Source organism: Lontra canadensis, unplaced genomic scaffold (assembly GCF_010015895.1).
Source record: "Lontra canadensis isolate GAN:19392208 unplaced genomic scaffold, GSC_riverotter_1.0 scaffold895, whole genome shotgun sequence".
In the NCBI taxonomy this organism is placed as follows: Eukaryota; Metazoa; Chordata; class Mammalia; order Carnivora; family Mustelidae; genus Lontra; species Lontra canadensis.
Window position 1 is genome coordinate 5,189 of NW_022631879.1, and position 17,556 is coordinate 22,744.

The 17,556-nt window shown below is 48.3% G+C and overlaps 4 non-coding genes across 4 annotated transcripts; 3 read left to right on the forward strand and 1 right to left on the reverse strand.

The window, feature by feature from the left end:
• The first annotated feature begins 1,204 nt into the window (after positions 1–1,204).
• On the forward strand, positions 1,205–1,278 carry TRNAN-GUU. The gene has a single exon. It is a non-coding gene; the product is annotated as a tRNA-Asn (tRNA).
• A 10,602-nt stretch (positions 1,279–11,880) lies between these two features.
• TRNAV-CAC lies at positions 11,881–11,953 on the forward strand. Its single transcript has one exon. It is a non-coding gene; the product is annotated as a tRNA-Val (tRNA).
• A 4,598-nt stretch (positions 11,954–16,551) lies between these two features.
• TRNAN-GUU lies at positions 16,552–16,625 on the reverse strand. The gene has a single exon. It is a non-coding gene; the product is annotated as a tRNA-Asn (tRNA).
• A 549-nt stretch (positions 16,626–17,174) lies between these two features.
• On the forward strand, positions 17,175–17,246 carry TRNAH-GUG. The gene has a single exon. It is a non-coding gene; the product is annotated as a tRNA-His (tRNA).
• The last annotated feature ends 310 nt before the right edge of the window (positions 17,247–17,556 follow it).

Genomic DNA, 17,556 nt, shown 5'->3' on the forward strand with positions numbered 1-17,556 from the left:
ACTGTACGATGACCGAGAGCCGTGGGCCGGCTGGCAACCGCTGTGTTCTAAGTCGTTCTAATAGCCTCGATGGTATTTTGCGGCTCCCCGTCCCCCTTTTTTAAACAGAGCTACAGGTCTACGCGGTTTTCCTTCTTTCGGGTTCTCTTTTTCCTTCCGTCCTCATCCGCCTAGGATAAAAGCAGCATTCTCCTCTCTCCAGGATCGGGTCCTCACCGCTGCCCAGGCCGCCTAGGAAGTCTCACTGCCCCCGGACACGTGCCTCCGCGGCTTCTCGGCGCCCCCGGCGCTCCCCTTTCTCTTGGTGCCTTCCCGCGGCAGGCGCCCACGCCCGCCCCCACGGAAAGCCAGCGGCGCGCGTGGGGCGGGGCTGGGCTCGCGCGGCCGAAGCGTGCCGACGGCCCGCCGTACGTAGGCCCTTTCTGGGGCGTCCGCTGGGGATGCCGCACCATGAACTGTTAGAAGTTTGAGGAGTTTGGAAAAAAATAAATTTCCATTTGAAAAGTTTTTCAGGATTTCCATTCACGAAGGGCCTAAGAGCTAAAGACGACAGTGGAATCTGACAAGTTCCAGGAGAGCGTCCTGGTGCGTCTGTGACCCCCAATCTCGGCGTGGGGACGTTAGAGCGACCATCACCACGACCGCTGCCCGCGCAGAGCTTCCCTGCTTGGCACGGGAAACCGAAGAAGGCAGCGGAAGCACCCCCACCCCCCGCCCCGAAGGCATCCCCGAATGTGGACAGATGCTCTCCTTCTGACCGCTTGTATTCTTCCCACCCCCTCCAGCCCGCACAGCGGTCCTGGTGCAGGTCCCCCGCACCCCTGAGGACAGGTGGCGACGAAGGGCGGTCTGGTGAAGGCGGAGAAACGGCAAGTGCCATCAGGCGAGCCCACCGACTTGCACCGTCCCGCGGAGCCCACTCGCCTCAGACCACGAGGACCCTAGCGTTTAAGGCGGGTGGGGAGCAAAGGGGGAGAGGCCGTTGGGGTGCCCTTTTGTCTTCAGAATCGCCCGGCGCCGAGGTTTCGCGTGATGAGCACGCGGCACCTGCTCCGATCTTAGTCTCGGGTTTTCCAAGGCTTTGGAACGTCTATTGTCCAGTGCGCGGCACGTCGCGAGGTAAGGAGCTACTGACTACCTAAGAAGGCGGCGAGGTAAGGAGCTACTGACTACCTAAGAAGGCGGGGGAGGACGGGGAGCTTGTGTCTCTGTGGCGCAATCGGTTAGCGCGTTCGGCTGTTAACCGAAAGGTTGGTGGTTCGAGCCCACCCAGGGACGGCGTGCCTAAGTTTTAACTTGAGTTCCGCCGTCTTTCCTGCTGTTTATCACCTGCACATTTCCTCACATAAAATCTATGTTACTGGATTCCGGGTCCTATCTAATTTACATCAGCTCTTAAATAAGACCCACCGGCCTCATCTACCCAACCTGATTCTCTTAGAGTATGGGCTGGCCTATCATTTGGCATGCGTATAACTGCAGTATTCCATGAGAGTTTTGTTGTTGTTGTTGTTGTTGTTGTTGTTGTTTTCTGCTATGTCCATGAAAATTAGCTCAGACATCTCAGTGGAGCCAATAGAATCCTGCCCTTGACCGGCTCCTCCTGCACACCTGGACCGTTAGTGCTGTTGGCTCAGTTCTGTTGAATCTCATGGGCAGAAAGTGAGCTCTTTGCCTTTTACATACTAAGTGGGGTGATTGGAAAACTCTTCTTTTTCTCTCTCTTCCTCTCATTGAGCATCATTATTTTCCCCTATCCGCGGGCATCAGTGTGTGATTGTGGTTTAATTTTATGAAGTGAATTCCTGGGACTAATCTCTGATGAGTGGTAGTTGCCAGGGATCTCTGTTCCCTGTTAGGTCGTAAATGACAACTAAAATAGCCTGTGAGACTCTTAAGATTGTCTGTTGTCCTGAGGATTCTGGTTGGTATTTTCTGGTATGTACTTGGGGAATGCTATTGTTTGCTTGGTTCACATATATATTTCTGTATATTGAGGGTATGTGGGTGGTGCTGTGGATATTCTTGGGTGTTCTCTTGACTCCCTGCAAAAGTTTAACAGAATGATTTGTTGTTTTCAGTGTTCCGACATTTCGAAATCCTATGCCTTGGTGTCGTGCACTGCACAGTTTCTCAGACCTTCTCAAGCTTCATTCCTTGTCACACACTGATTTGGGGGGGGGGCACGGTGCTTGTTTTTTTATCACAGCAACCACCAAAATCCAGTTTCATGTACAAGTATCACTGGAGAGAATGTAGCATAATCTAATGTTCGTGAATTTTACTGTATGTAAATTACATCTCTATAAATCTGACTTAAAAAAAAAAAAAAAGACTGACAATCCCAAATGCTGAGAGGATGAGGAGCACTGGAGACTCTTAATTCTGGAAATGGTAAAATTCCAAAACTGTTGGGAAAAAAATTTGGCAGTGTCAGCTAAGGGTCGTGCCTTCATGGTTATATACTGTGGCCCAGAAATTCTACTTTTAGCTACATACCGTAGTCCCGTGCTCTCCAATATTAGAGGTCAAGCCACATGCAGCTACTGAACACGTGAAATGTTGTTAATATCGCATGTCGCAATGACAATATTTTGATATAGTAGGTCTAGTATGATATTAAATAGATGTTCACCTCTTTCATTTTACTTTTTAAAAGGTATCTACTTAGAAAATTTAGAACTATATGTGACTGCCGTTATATTTTTATTGAAACGGGCTGTCTTAGAGAAATGTATATGTCCACTAAAAGACGTAGAAAAGAATGTTCATATCAATTCAAAATATCCTAAACTAGAACCAACTCAAACGTCCAAGAGCCCAATAAGTATACTGAGATATAATTCATACAAGGAATATGAAAACAAGCACTACATGGAAAACATGGATAAATATCACAGACATAATGGTGAGTGAAGAACTCAGACCATGCCTGTCTCCCCCCGCAAAAAAAAAAAAAAATATATATATATATATATATGCTTTATGATTTAATTTATGTGAAAGCAAAGACAAATATATATATATATATATATATATATATATATATATTTACACACACACATACATACTGATAAAATGGGTGGGTGTGTGGGGCTTTGGGATGGAGATGACTCCGTGAGTTCTTGGGTGGGAAAAGTCATGAGGAAGATTTCTGTGCTCTGCTAATGTTCTGAACTTTAGTTGGTACTACATCAGTGCTTATTCAGGTTGGCTTATATTGGTAAAGGCTTTTTAATGGTCCACGTTTTGTACTTTATATTTAATAGGCCTTGGTTGGAAAAAGTTCAAAGCCACTGGGCTATGCTAAAGTGAAGTTGATACTTCTGGTTTGGTTGAGGCAAGAAGGCAAAGTAAATTTAAAGTATCTATTGTGATATTTTTGCTGTCCTCAGATTGTTGGCTTTCCTGTGCTATCTGCTATCTAATTACCTCTGTGTTGCTCACAACCATTACCTTAAGTTGATATTCAACTGTTAAAGGTGTATCAAAGTGATACCCAAGTGGGCATCATCAAATCTGCTCTTTTCAGAATAATTACGGCTCAACAGGGATGGTTATGAGCTTAAGAAATCCTGATGGAGAAAGTAGTTCAGTTAGGCTGAATTAAGAGGTGCCAAAGCAAGGGCCGGGCAGGTATTACGCAAAGAAAGCTGGGGAGGCAGAGTCACCACATTCATCCCACAACTAAACTTTGAAGAACTTCTGGGAGCATTTACAAATAGCTAAAAATATTGACCTGACGAGTGAGGCAGCTTCACCAGAATTAACTGTTTAGACTAGCTGTTTGCTGGCTTTCAGCTGATCCGTTTACCAAGGAAAGGAAAAACAAAACCAAAATATTCTCAAGTCTTCTGTAGGGTTTTTTCTTTCTCCTCCCTTTTCTGTCTCTTTTCTAAATCCTGTTTTTCTCTTTGTTTAAGGACAACATTCTTATAGCTGTTCCATTTCTGTAAGTCGACAATGAGTGGGATAACTCTTTCATAATCTCTTTACTACTGATATAGAAATACAATTTTCATATGAACCTCTGTATACACATCACAGCTAGCTTTGAAATATGTTGAGGGGTGGAAATTCTTCTGTGGAAATGTAGCCCTTGGACCATCCGAAGTTAAGTGACCATCTAGTCGTTAAATAAAGCCAATTCCCAGTTAGTGTTTGGTCAATACACCCATTGTCCTTTTCTCTGGGTCACTCTCCATTCTGGTCCTTTGTGTCCCACCCTCAGTTTCTGGTGGATCTGGGAGACCTGTTGTGTTTTCGCTTTGCTCTGGGATGTTCTTTCACTCTGGGACAGACTTGGGGAATGAAGAGTATTGGCATCCATCCAGAGTCAAAGTCCCTGAGGTGCCAGAGCTTTGCTGGGCTTGGCCTTCTGGCTCCCATGGAAGGTCAAAACCTCGCCATCACCATTTAAGTCCTACCCCAGAACTTTGTCTTTACTCTTTCATGACCAGGAAGGCCATTGCTTCTGTGACTTCCATTCTTGTTCCGCAGTCCTCTTTGTGCTATAGAGAAGTTAGCTTTGCACAATTCAGTTAAAAATGCTGCTCTTGAGAATCAAACGCAGTGTCCTAGGAGTGGGACAAAAGTTCTACCAGAGACCCACAATGGCTGACATGACTGTCTTACTCCTGCCTCACCTAATCCGCACAGAGATGGCATGGCTCTATGTGACCTCCTGCCAACCAGAGCCTGGAGTCATGCTTTCGTCCCAGGGACTTTCAAAAACAAGGAAACTTCTGCAGTGTACAACAGTGGGCCAACACAGTGCTTCAGCAACATCAGTCAGATCTGGGGGGAAAGGCCTGAAGCCACCACCTGGGTAGAGCCCCATGACTAGGCAAGGGACGGAGACCCCACCTGTGAGAGGGCAGGACTGGCTGAGGCTCCCATTTGTTCCCTCGGGGAAGCCGTGTGGATCTGATGAGGACGCAGAGGCAGCAGAAGAGATGGCCCCTGGGGTTGAACTGACATTCAGCAGTAGTTTGTAGCTGAAGAAAGCAATTCCGGATTGTTCTTGGGGGTGCCTGGATGGCACAGTGGGTTAAGCATCAGATTCTTGGTTTTGGCTCGGGTCGGGTCGTAATCCCAGGGTCCTGAACTGTTGGGCCTGCACTCAACATGGGGTCTGCTCAAGACTCTCCTTCCCTCTTCCTCTCTTCCTCTGCCCCCCCGCCCCAGCTTGCTCCTCTGTGTGTTCCCTCTCTCTCTCTCTCTCTCTCAAACAAATCTTTAAAAAAAAAAAAAAAAAAAGAATTGTTATTAAAAGCGAGGTGTCTGGGGTGCCTGGGTGGCTCAGTGGGTTAAGCCTCTGCCTTTGGCTCAGGTCATGATCTCAGGGTCTTGGGATCGAGCCCCGCATGGGGTTCTCTGCTCAGCAGGGAGCCTGCCCCCCCCACCGCACCCCACCCCCGTCTCTCTGCCTCTCTGCCTACTTGTGATCTCTCTCTGTCAAATAAATAAATAAAATCTTAAAAAAAAAAAAAAAGCAAGGTGTCATTAATCTGTTTACTGCTACAGAGCAATTAGGCAGACGATGAGTTAGTCAGCTTCACCAGATGTGGCATGCTGGTTATTATCTAACCTGTACTATCCTATACTGTAGCCAGGGCTATGTGTAGCTATTTAAACTTAATTATGAGGTATAAAAAACAAATTTGAAAATTCAGTTTCTCAGCACTAGCTACATTTCAAGCACTCACTTGCCATAGGTGTCCGGTGGCCTCCGCATTTGAAACTGCACATCTGGCTCATTCATCTGGCACGTCAGTACACATGAGATTTGTTTATTTGAAGGTCTAGACTTGTCCTTCAGCATTAGCTTCATTTTAGTCCACGCAGTACATCCCTAGGACCAGCAGCTCCTGTGTCTGTACTGATCTCTCCGCTTTCCCTGAGCTTTACTGGAGAGGAGGACTTTCCTGCTTTCCCTGGGCTGGTGAAGAGGAACCCATTCCGGGCCCTGGCTCCTGCAGGGCAGTGGTGAGCCGGGCATGACCAGGGTTTTTCTTGCCTTGATCACTCAAGCCCAACATTGCTCTAGGTTCCTCTAAAGGCTGCCCCTGCCCACACCTCAAGGGAATGCTTGTGGAGGCTCCTGGGCTCTGCTTATTACTTCTGTTATTAACTGTAACAACTCGATTTTTTCCTTTTATGTAGTTTTAGAGTTACATCCTGTTTGTGGTAGTTCCTACTGGTATTTCAGTTGTGATGCTGATACACAATTAATTTAAAAAAATAAATCAAAAGTATGGGAACTATTAGCTCATCAGTGATAAAGGTACATGGATGTGGTCAAATATGGAAGTGCTCTGTTCCTAATGAACTTGGAGAAGCATGATTCTGTCTCATTTTTATGGGCTGGCCTCCCTTACCCTTGTCCCTCCCAGGAGCACTCCCTTTTGCCCTAAGTCAGGGCACCTGACTTGCTCACCTTGCTCACCTGTCTGTCTCCTCTGGGCTTTGAACACAAAAGGCACTGTCAACTGTTTTTTTTTTTGTTTTTGTCTTTGCTTTTTTCTGGCCTCCCTGGGGATGTTCCCTGTTCAGACCATTAAGAAGAATCAAGATTTCAGAAGTGCTTCTGGCTGGGAGATGTGATTACATCATCCCTGAAGCCATGGAGTCTGTTTCTGGGGAAGACTAAATCTTTTTCTGTGCTCTTTCTCCTCTACGTCATCAATTAGTTCTCAGTGTTTTGTAGGCTTTACTTTGAATCTTCTCTCTCTTTTTTTTTTTTTTTTCTCAGATGAGGGATGCTGAGTAAGAAGGAGGGGAGGGAAATCTTGGTGAAGTCTTCCCCGGGAGCACTGGCACGATGGCCAAGCATAGGGCCTCTGGGGGCAGACGGCCTGGCTCTGAGTGCTGGCTCTCACCATCAGTGGGCTGGGGCCCTTGGCAAGTTAGCCAGCCCTCCAGTGCCCGAGTGTCCTCATCTGCAACGAGGGTGGTCAGAACCTGCACTGTCTCGGGGTTGTATGTGGGCTGGATACACAAGGAACCGTGTGCCCGTCACACAGTGAAGCTCTGAGAAAGCTGTTAGTACAATGGAAATTAAGGCTTTGCTTTCCACTTCTAACTGTGCCACACCGCCAGCTTTCAACATTTCTCTCAGAAGAAATGAGGGGTGTTAAATAGTTCGGTTGGCATATTAGTGCCCAGCACCAGAAAAACTGGTTACTTGATGATTTTGAAAGCCATCTAACTGAGTGGAGAGAGTGCAGCAGGGACCTGGATCCAGCGTCCTCAAATCCTTGGACCTTGGACAGGCATGATGATTGTTCAGCTCATGGTGGACAGTCTTTTGCATATGCTTCTAGCAAGAGCTTTTAGTATCTGGTCATACTTAATCCAGGTATTATAAGAAAACTTCAAGTATGCACTAGTGACCACCCCCCACTTCTTTTAAGGAAAAAAAAAAAAGAAAATATAATTTATCTGGAAGTTGTAGATGTCATCTTTCAGTGATGATGGTGTATTTGCAGTAAACCAGCATTCACCTTGAAAAGAAATAATGTCTGCATTGAAGGAATTCTGTTTGAAATCGTCGGGAGAACTATCCATTCAGCTCGAGAGAGAAGAGGAAGAGAAGAGAAAAGTGAAGAGAAGCTCAGTGGAATAAAACTAGTTTTCTGCCCTTTTCCCCCTCAGGAACAAGACATTGAGGAACTGGAGAGATGGCAGCTAGCAAGAGTCAGAGAAATCAGCAACGCATTAAGAAGTTTCATAGAGGGGCGCCTGGGTGGCTCAGTGGGTTAAGCCGCTGCCTTCAGCTCAGGTCATGATCTCAGGGTCCTGGGATCGAGTCCCGCATTGGGCTCTCTGCTCGGTGGGGAGCCTGCTTCCCTTCCTCTCTCTCTGCCTGCCTCTCTGCCTACTTGTGATCTCTCTCTGTCAAATAAATAAATAAAATCTTAAAAAAAAAAAAAAAGAAGTTTCATAGAGGGGCTCCTGGGTGGCTCAGTCCTTGGGCGTTGGGTGTCTGCCTTCGGCTCAGGTCATGATCCCTGGGTCCTGGGATCTAGCCCTCCCCACCTCCCCACCCCGCATCCGGCTCCCCGCTCTGCGGGAACTGCTTCTCCCACTCCTCCTGCTGTGTTCCCTCTCTCGCTGTGTCTCTCTCTGTCAAATAAATGATCAGAATCCTTAAAAAAAAAAAAAAAAAAGTTTCATAGATCTGGACAGAGAGGAGAAGGAGGTAAGACATGTGGAGCTGACCAAGGATTCAGACTCGAGGAGCCAAGATCCTGGAGTGGGTTAAGTGAGCTGCATGCTTGTGACAGAGTTTCCCCTGGACACATTTGCAAATTAAGCTATGTGCACATAAGAGGCTAGAAGGCAAGCAGAGTGTGGCTGAAAAGAGAGTGGAATTTTCAGCACTGCCATGGTGCTAAGGAGATACAAACTGAAGTTCAGGATTCATCGAAGAGGAGGGGCCCGAGGAAACATGCCACGGTCTCAGGTGGGGGAGCCCTGGCCATCTACAGCACAGCAGTGCGAGCAAACTAGCGGCAGACTGAGGCTTCCCCTGAGGGCAAACAAGCTGTAAATCAGCTTAGTCAAGGATTAGGGTCTATCTGTTCCTCTGCTGCCTCCTGGGGGAGACGGTGAATATCTTCAGAAAAAGACAACATCTTTCAAACAGGCTACATTGTTCACACAACAGTTTCATCATTCAATCACAATACTCTAGGATTGTAAGGGAAGAGAAGCAAGGGGGTGGGGAAGCAAACCGTGGAAAGTAACTCATGGGTGATTGAGATACTGAGTTATGAGTTATTATTTTAGTTAGTAGAACATGTGACTCTTGATCTTGGACTAGTGAGTTCAAGCCCCACCTTGGGTGTAGAGAGGTTCCTTAAATTACTTAAAAGTTACCTACAATTACCTTAAAAAGATAAAGTGGTAATGATACAGCTGACCAGAAAAAGGATGACAAGATAAAAATTTTCATCAGAGAAACAGAATCCATTTTAAAAATCAGATAAAAACTATAGAAATAAAATATATAATAGTTGGCATTTTAAAGAGTTAATAGTTGAGTTTCATAGCAGTTTGGAGGAGAGATGATTATCCTGGAACTATGTAAGGAGAAAGAAACTCTCCAGACTTAAGCATAGAGAGCTGAAAGGAAGAGAAATTGAGAAAGCAGTGTAATAGAGATATGGGCCATGTCCTGAAGGCCTAACACAGATGTAATTAAAGTCTCGGAGGCTGGGGGAGCCAGCAAATGGGGCGGAAACCATATCGAAAGATATTACGGACGATTAAGGAAAAATTGTGATGATCTATCCAACCACATGTGGAAGAAGATCAGTGATCTTCAAGCCAGAGAAGGACAAGAAAATCAGGGGCCCAAGCTGGTGAACACCAAAGACAAATGAAAACAATCATAGCAGCACCTGGATGGGGAGTGGGTGGTGAATTCCTATTACATCGACCGAAGATTGGAAGCTGAATTCCCAGCAAAAACAATGAAAAGGGGGACCTCAGGGAAGGGCTAGAGCAAGATCATTTCCAACCTACTAGGTGCTGCTAATCCCTGGCCAGATATCTGTCAAGAGGAAGTGAAGACCTTACCACATTAGCATCGTATCCCAACTAAAGGAAATGCAAAAGGTAACTCTTCAGGCTACCTGGGCACAAGAAAAATGTGGGAAAATGAAGGTAGGAATGAAGAGCAACGGGTAGATACGTTAAATATGTGACTAAGTCAAATAAATATCACTATCCAAACAATAATAATAATGTCTATGAATTCAAAATGTATGTTGAAGTGAAAGTAAGACCAAACACCCAAAAATGAAGGGAGTAAATGGAATTGAGATGTTCCAGAGCTCTAGCATTGTCTAGGAGAGGTTAAAGGTGCTAATGTATTCAGTCTTTTGCATAGATTTTATAGACTACATGAAAAAAGTAACTTATTTGTGTACATATGAAACAAATATATAGTTTAATCTTGAATTAATATTAAATAGAACTAAAATAATATTTTTGAGAATTCTCAGGTTTTAAAACTAATTCACTTTATTTTGGGGTGGAATATTCTGGCTATATCTGTTATGTCCTGTGGTCTCATCTGTCATTCAGAGACACTGTTAATTAACTTTATGTTTAATGTTAAGGTTATAAATAGAGAAAGTAGACAGCAAAATGTGATAAAGGTATAAGCCTCTGTGAGTATCAGCCAGCCTAATGTACTTCTATCAGCTCAGGAAGTTTCCTGGCAAAATATTTAAAAAAGGGAAGCCCTGTTCTCTGCTGATACTTCCTGGCCGTGGGAGCACACAGGAGTATCAGATAAGTGCATTTGAATACATATGTTTTAGGTGTACAAACATGCCTTTATGGTGGGCATCTTTTGCTGAACACACTGTTTGAGGGAGTTACCCGTGTTACTGCCTCATCCCTAGTTTGAATGTTTTTACTTCACAGTACTAATCCATTCTGAAAATACATGTGAGTTTTATCCAGGTTGGCCTAGTATAAATGACATCGCACCAATGTTCGTGTAGATGCTTCCTTTGGATGTAAGCATTCATTTTTCTCGCAAAGTTAATAGCAATATTACCAGGTAACAGGGTAGGTACATTTTTTTAACTTTATGAGAAACTGCCAAATATCAGGAAAGTGGTCGTGCTTTAAGTAGACTGCAATCAATTCCACACAGTAAGGTCCCACACACTGGAATGGGGGACACAGAGAGAAAACAACTTGAAAAATCTATTTTTCTAGGCTTCTCCTCTCCACTCTGCTCCCAATACTTAAGGCCTCTGTGGGGGTGGCTCAGTAGTTTAGGCGTCTTGTCTGCCTTCTGCTGGGGTCATGATCCCAGATTCCTGGGATTGAGCCCCACTTCAGGCTCCCTGCTCAGCGGGGAGCCTGCTTCTCCCTCTCCCTCTCCCTCTGGTGGCTGGTGCTCCCGCTTGTTCATTCTCTCTCTCTGTCTCTCTCTGTCTCTCTCTGACAAATTAAAGGTCTCTTTGAAGGTGGCTCTGGTCACACCAAGTGTCACCACCAGCCTATTCGGGTATGGCTGCAAAGCCACAGAGAGACACCAAGGCAGCCCAGACAAGAGTCATTCCTAAACGCCAGGTAGGAATAGCCCTTCCCTCCCCAGTCATGACTCTGTGACTCTTGGGCTCTGTGCCACTAAAAACCGTTTCTTGCGCTTCCTTTTCATCCCTCCGTGCCTGGATTTCACTAGACACTGTCCGATGGTCATGGCCACAGGCCTCTTGTCAGTGGCTTTAAGGCAGCCCAGGCAGGAACCCGAGGGACCACTTTTGCCCAGAGGATACCAAAGAGATTGCGGGTTGGCGAGAGGACCGCCGAGAAGCGCAGAAAGGGCCCGCGAGGGCAGAGAGCGCAGGGCAGGCGCGGCGGGGCAGGCGGGAGGCCGGGCAGAGCGCGTCCTCTGGTTCCTGGGAGGATTCCAGGCGCCTAGCAGCGGCCACGAGCCGAGAGCACCGACCGCCCCGCAGCGAAAAGGGGCCACCGACAGCCCCGGAGGGCGGGTGACCCCCGGCCGGGCGGAGGGGGCGCCTGGGGCTCGGACGCACGTGACCCGCCCCCTCCGGGAGCTGGAGAGTCGGCGGGGCGCCTTCGGCACCGGGGCGCGTCGTTCTGGATCTGGAAGCCCTGCGTTTGATGCGGATCCCGAAGCCAGACTGACGGCGGCCCCCGGGTCTTCGCTTCCTGGGGGGAGACGCGGGATCCCAAACCGGCGCCGCAGCGGGGCTGCGGTCCCTTTGCCTGGAGGGTCGCGAGGGCTTTCAGGGGCTTTTTGCACTTAGGAAAGAAGGTGGTGGGCACAACAGTAGGGGCAGGACGGAAGCTGATCAGGCTCCGGCATGAAACTCCGCCGCGTGTTTCGTTTCCGTAGTGTAGTGGTTATCACGTTCGCCTCACACGCGAAAGGTCCCCGGTTCGAAACCGGGCGGAAACAGCCTCCTTTTGCCCCCTAGTTCTCCTGTTGACGACACACAAAGGAGGACGCTTGGAGCCAAGGGGAAGGCAGCGTGCGCTGCCTCATTTTCCTTTCAGAGAAACAAACACGAAGCCAGGCTGCAGCTCTCCCTTGCTTCCTGAAAGCCTGCTCCGCACTTGACAACCTGGCCTCGTTCGTCCGCTGCCGGCCTCGGTGGAGAGCCGGCCACAACCAGTCAGGCAGGCCGAGAAGGGCACCGGGGACAAAGCCCAACGCACGTTTCCTCTACATCCAGAAACCCCCTAACCTGCTCCTCTGGCGCCTCAACCCGCTCTACAGGCGGACGGGCACCCGGGCTCGGAGAACCGACCACGTCCTCCCGGAGCCGTACACTTGGCTTTCCCGAGCCCAGCCCGCTGGCGCAACAGGTGGATTTGCCCCGACAGAACCAAAGAACACGAACTGCACCTGGCACTCGTCGAGTCAGCGTTTCAGGCTCCACCCGATGAGCCCACGGGGGCGCGGAGGAGCCCTTCAGGTGCCATCATCAGGACAGCCCTTGAGCTAGTTGGGAGGTCACTAATAGAGGGACACTCTGCTCTTCACCCGCACCTTACTCATCGGGAAGCCGAGGCTCACCGAGAGAGCATGGCCTTGGCTCTGCCACACACAGGGGTAAAGCTAGACTAGAATGGAGCACCGACCAGTTAGCTTGGGGTCAGACCTCAGAGCCCAAAGTGCCGCTGAGGCTGGGAGAGGTGAAGAGCAGCAGCGCAAGGGCTGGGAGCTGTGGGCTGCTGGGAAATCGCCCCACTTTTGCTCTGCCCATCTGGGAAATCTAACGTTATTTTCAGGGTTTTCATCTGCAAGGGCCAAAGCAGGGATCCTGTGTGGATTCCCGGTGATCTGTGGGATACGATTTGGATTTTCACGGCTACTGGTCAGGTTCTAGTCCCAGTCAGTAGGACCTTTCAGCACTGTCTCCTTACTTAGGATTTTCCTTTTCCTCCCCTAAATGTGCTGTGCACCAAAGGGCACGTGCAAAGGTGCCTCAAGCAGTGAGTCCCTAAGAGCCAGAGGACCAGACTCAGGTTCTTTGGAATCACCTGGGTGGGAGAGCAGAGCTGGGATGAGCAGCCGGGGCAGGAGCTCACCTCCATCCCCCTCAGAAACCTAACCTTCAAGGGTTTTCAACTACAGAGAACCTGCAATTTGACTGGATCATTCCTTTAAATCAAAGAAACAAACACACTTTGAAACACACAAAGCAAGTTGCAGGAGTGGGAACATCCTGTATCCCTCACCTCAGTGCACCAGTTAGCATTTTCCCACATTGACACCTACCCCTCTCTCTCTCTCTCTCTCTCTCTCTTCCCCTCCTCCCTCCCCATATATTCAGTCTGGACACCTTTTGAAGACCTCTCAAGATAATTGGTTGAGCCACTGTCGCTCATTTCCTTGGGCAACGTCTCTCAAAACCAGCCTCTGCAGGACCTCTCCTCCAAGGCTAAAGGGAGGGCTTGTCCTCTGGAGGAGGCCCCTCTAGTCCCTTCAGGAACCAGACACCTGTTGCCCTCAGGCTGTAGAGAAGCTTCAGGTGGACTGAGTGGTATGGCCTCTCCCAGAAGGTGCAGGCCAGCTTGTGCCCTGCACCTGTAGGAACACGATTAGGGTGTCATGCCCCGCAACCACTTGCCCTCTGGACTCCTTCTGGTGGCTTTGATGGGCAGAGGGTCCAGGGTCAGCCTGAGCCCTGGAACCCCCCCACCCCAGGACAGACCCCTCAGGGAGGTGTAGCTCCCCCTTAGCTCCTGCCGTCCTGGCTCTCTGTGCCCTGCAGGGATCTGAAAGGGTCCTGGCGGAACAAATGGGGAAGAATCCTTTCCTCTGGGGGGAGGATGAGGGGAGCAGGTGGAAAATTCTTCAAAAAGAAGGGGGAGTTTTCAAGAGCTTTCCAGAGTTGTCTGTGTTGGTGCTGTCACGTAGGTGGTGGCCCTGTGATCGTGGTTCTTAGTCTTATTTTGTCCTGGCCTCGAGCTGGTCCTGGCTCCAGTCTGAGTCCAAGCAGACACAGGCAACTTGTGGTTTGTATCCAACTGTGCCTCTCCTCAAAGTGGGGAAGTGCCTGAGCTTCTATTTCCAGGACCCCAAGGGGCGGCGGGGGTGGGGTGGGGTGGGGTGGGGTGGGGTGGGGGGTCCCAAGGATGCTATTGATGGGGTTTTCTTCCTTCCTTCCCCCCCTTTTCTCTTCCTCCCTTCCTTCTTTCCTCCCTCACTCCCTCCCTCCTTCCTTCTTCCTTGCTTCCTTCCTTCGCCTGTATCTTTCCCTCTTTCTTTCTTTCTTTCTTTCTCTCTCTCTTTCTTCCTTTCTTTGCATGTTTTGTTTAAGTAATCACTACACCCAAGGTGTGTCAGCTGAACTCACAATCCTGAGACCAAGAGATGCATGCGCTACCAACTGAGCCAGCCAGGTGCCCATCCCACTCCCTTTCTTGCTGAATCTGTAACTCAGGGACAACAACAAAAACAAACAAGAACAAAAACAAAAACAGTTTAATTATAGATTAGTGGTCTCAGTGCTAGTTACAAGAAAAAAAAATCAAGTGAAATCTTGAGTACTTTTAAAACACTTTTAAGGATTTCAGTAATTTATATATAATGGCATAGAAGATGTTTCTATCATGTGGTATTTCTGAAGAGGACTCCTTGTGTGCATCAGACTGCTTTAATAATTGTGATCTAAAAACTGCTTTATGTTGTCTTCCAGTCTTTCTAATACTGTAGAAAATATTGGTAGATGATATTCCAGTTTATACAAGTCTTGGGTTTATTTTCTCTTCAAAATCCTAGTGACCCTTAGCTGCCTCAATCTCCTATACTGCTTTTACTGGTCCAACAAACACACTTTAATTCCAGTACTACTTAAGAGTTTATACAATACGAAATTGTGTGTATCAGTAAGATAAATACATCATATTATATTTTTTAAGGGAGACTAAGTCTTATAATTCTGAAAATCACAGTGATTTAATTATTCTTACAATTGTGTGTGTGTGCGTGGGGGGGGGGTAAACCATTTTAGGTATCATATACAATCCCACCATGCATTTCTCCATTATGTGTCAGGTCAATTTGCAATTTGAAGATCTATTGTGATCTTTAAGTTCTTCCAAGGATATTAAATTGAGTTCCTTAATGTATCAGCTTAGCTTAGAGCATCTCTAATTAAGAGATAAATCACAAAACACTTTTAATACAGTGCTGCTGCACATTTTTAGGCATTAGATAGGGGGAGTTGATGGAACAGGTTGAGAGCAGTCGACCTTTAGGAGATATCGGTGAGTGTAAAAAAAAACACATGCGATGTCTGCTCCGGCAAGTGAGGGGCTATCAGTGAACAGTAGGGCAACGTTAAAAGATACGAGTGATGAGGGCGGGGAGAGGGAGAAAAAGATGTGAGTGATTGGAGTCCCTGAAAAGAATGGGGGGAAAGAAGCCATTTTTGAGGAAACAACAACAGAAGAATTTCCCATCATAATAAAAATGATAAACCCGCCAACCCAAGGAGCCAAATGAACGAGATGAATGAGCACAAGACACATGAAGAAAACCATATCCAGTCACGTCCTAATTATATTGCTCAAATCCATGTGAAAAGAATAAAAAATCTGCAAAGCAGCCAGAGGAGAAAGGCGTGATACCTACAGAACACAAAGATGAAGATGATGTGGGCTTTCTGGTGGGAAGCAGTGTGAGAAGGCCCTGGAGCAAACTTCAAAGTCAACGAGGATGTCCCCTCCAAAAAAGGCTTTCAAAAATGAAGGTGACACTGACACAAGAAATGTTGACAGACTACATCACCAGCAGACCCACACTACAAGAAAGGTTACACGTACCACATGGGAATCTGCATTTAGCCAAAGGGACGGAAGGGCAACAGACTGGTAACCGCGTGGGAAAATAGATAAGATTCTTTTCTTATTATTTAAATCTCTTTAAAAACACGAGACAGATGAAACCAAAGCAATAAGGATGGGCTTGGGGGTTTCTAACACGAAAAGTAAACGGCACGATGGCTACAGCATAAAGATGGACAGGGAAGAAACGTGAAGAGGTAGGGGATCCCTTGGAGGGAGGCCGGGAAGTTACAGATGTATGCGGCTATAAAGCTTGAAGCAGTCGCTGAAATAACAAAACAAAGAGTTACAGCTAATAAGCCAAGGAGGGAAAGGAGTAGATCATAGAAAAACCACGGAAACACTACGTTAGAGCAGTTGCTCTTCCAGGACTTTACCCTGTAGAAGTAGTCGTCTAGTACAAGAACGATGACGACAGCAGTATTTTAACCATACTATCCTAGAATCAACTTTAAAGAGTATAAGGAAAGGATTCAATAAATACTGGCACAAATACACGCAGGCAGAAACTTCTCTGCCTCGTTAAAAGGCATTCGGAGGGTTGTACTCGTTCGAGGACTTCCGGATTCCCAGCGACCTGTTTTCCTCCAGAGCTCTCCTTCTCCAGAGTCCGCGGTGGCCTTCGAATCTTGGCCTCGATCCTCCTGTTGTGCACAGGCCAAACGACAGGACCCTTTCTACCTTCCAAAAATACTGCCTCGTCCCTGGGTGGGCTCGAACCACCAACCTTTCGGTTAACAGCCGAACGCGCTAACCGATTGCGCCACAGAGACCTTCGGGAAGCCCCCGCCCACATCCCGGTAGAGAGCAAGCACGCGCTCAACGCTAGGGGGAGCCACCCGCCTCCTGGCTGTTGCGAGTGGCCCGCCCCCTCCCCAGAGAAGCAGAAGGCCAATTGGTTCCCGGGACGTTCCTCCCCGTGGATTCCGCGGGCACCCGACCTTCGGCGCCGCCGGCGCTCGGCTCGCTCCACTCGGCTGCGGTCGGTGTGGGGGAAGCTGGAGAGAGGGTGGGGTGCGGCTGCTCAGAAGGGGGCAAATGCCAAGAGGCGGCAAGGAAAAGCGGGGGAGGCGGGGACGGGATGGCGAGACTGCCCAGGACCCGGATTGCGGAACCGGACAATGGTTTTTTGGTGGTGGTTTTGTCCTTATCGCGTAGGAGGGTTCAGAGGAAGGGAAGGAAGATCCCGAGAGCGGGTAGGAGAGACACCACAGCACCAGTACCTGCAGTTTGTCCGATGAGAAAACAGCGCAGTCACAGGAATGACTTTGCGTCAAAAGTCCTATTGGCGACTGCAGGGCCCGCCGCCGGGAGGGTGGCGCGCCGTGATCGTATAGTGGTTAGTACTCTGCGTTGTGGCCGCAGCAACCTCGGTTCGAATCCGAGTCACGGCACTCCTCTCGGCCCCTCGCTACCCGTCCCTTTTACTTTGTCTTTAAACACCCCCACCCTCGGGGCGCCAGCGCCTCGAACCTGGGGGCCGGAGAGCCCTGCTTTCCGCTGGCCACTGGGCGCCAGGACGTCTTCTTCATTCACCCGAAGGAAAGGAAGACTCCATTCGCCGCTAACCTGGGGACCTTCTCCGCTCTGACTCCGAGCGTAAAGGAAACTCAACCAAATGGCTTTTCTTCAGCGCGCCTCCAAACGAGGACAAGTCCTGGAGTCCCCAGCTGTCCAGCGAGAAGCCTCGTGGGCTGTCCTTGC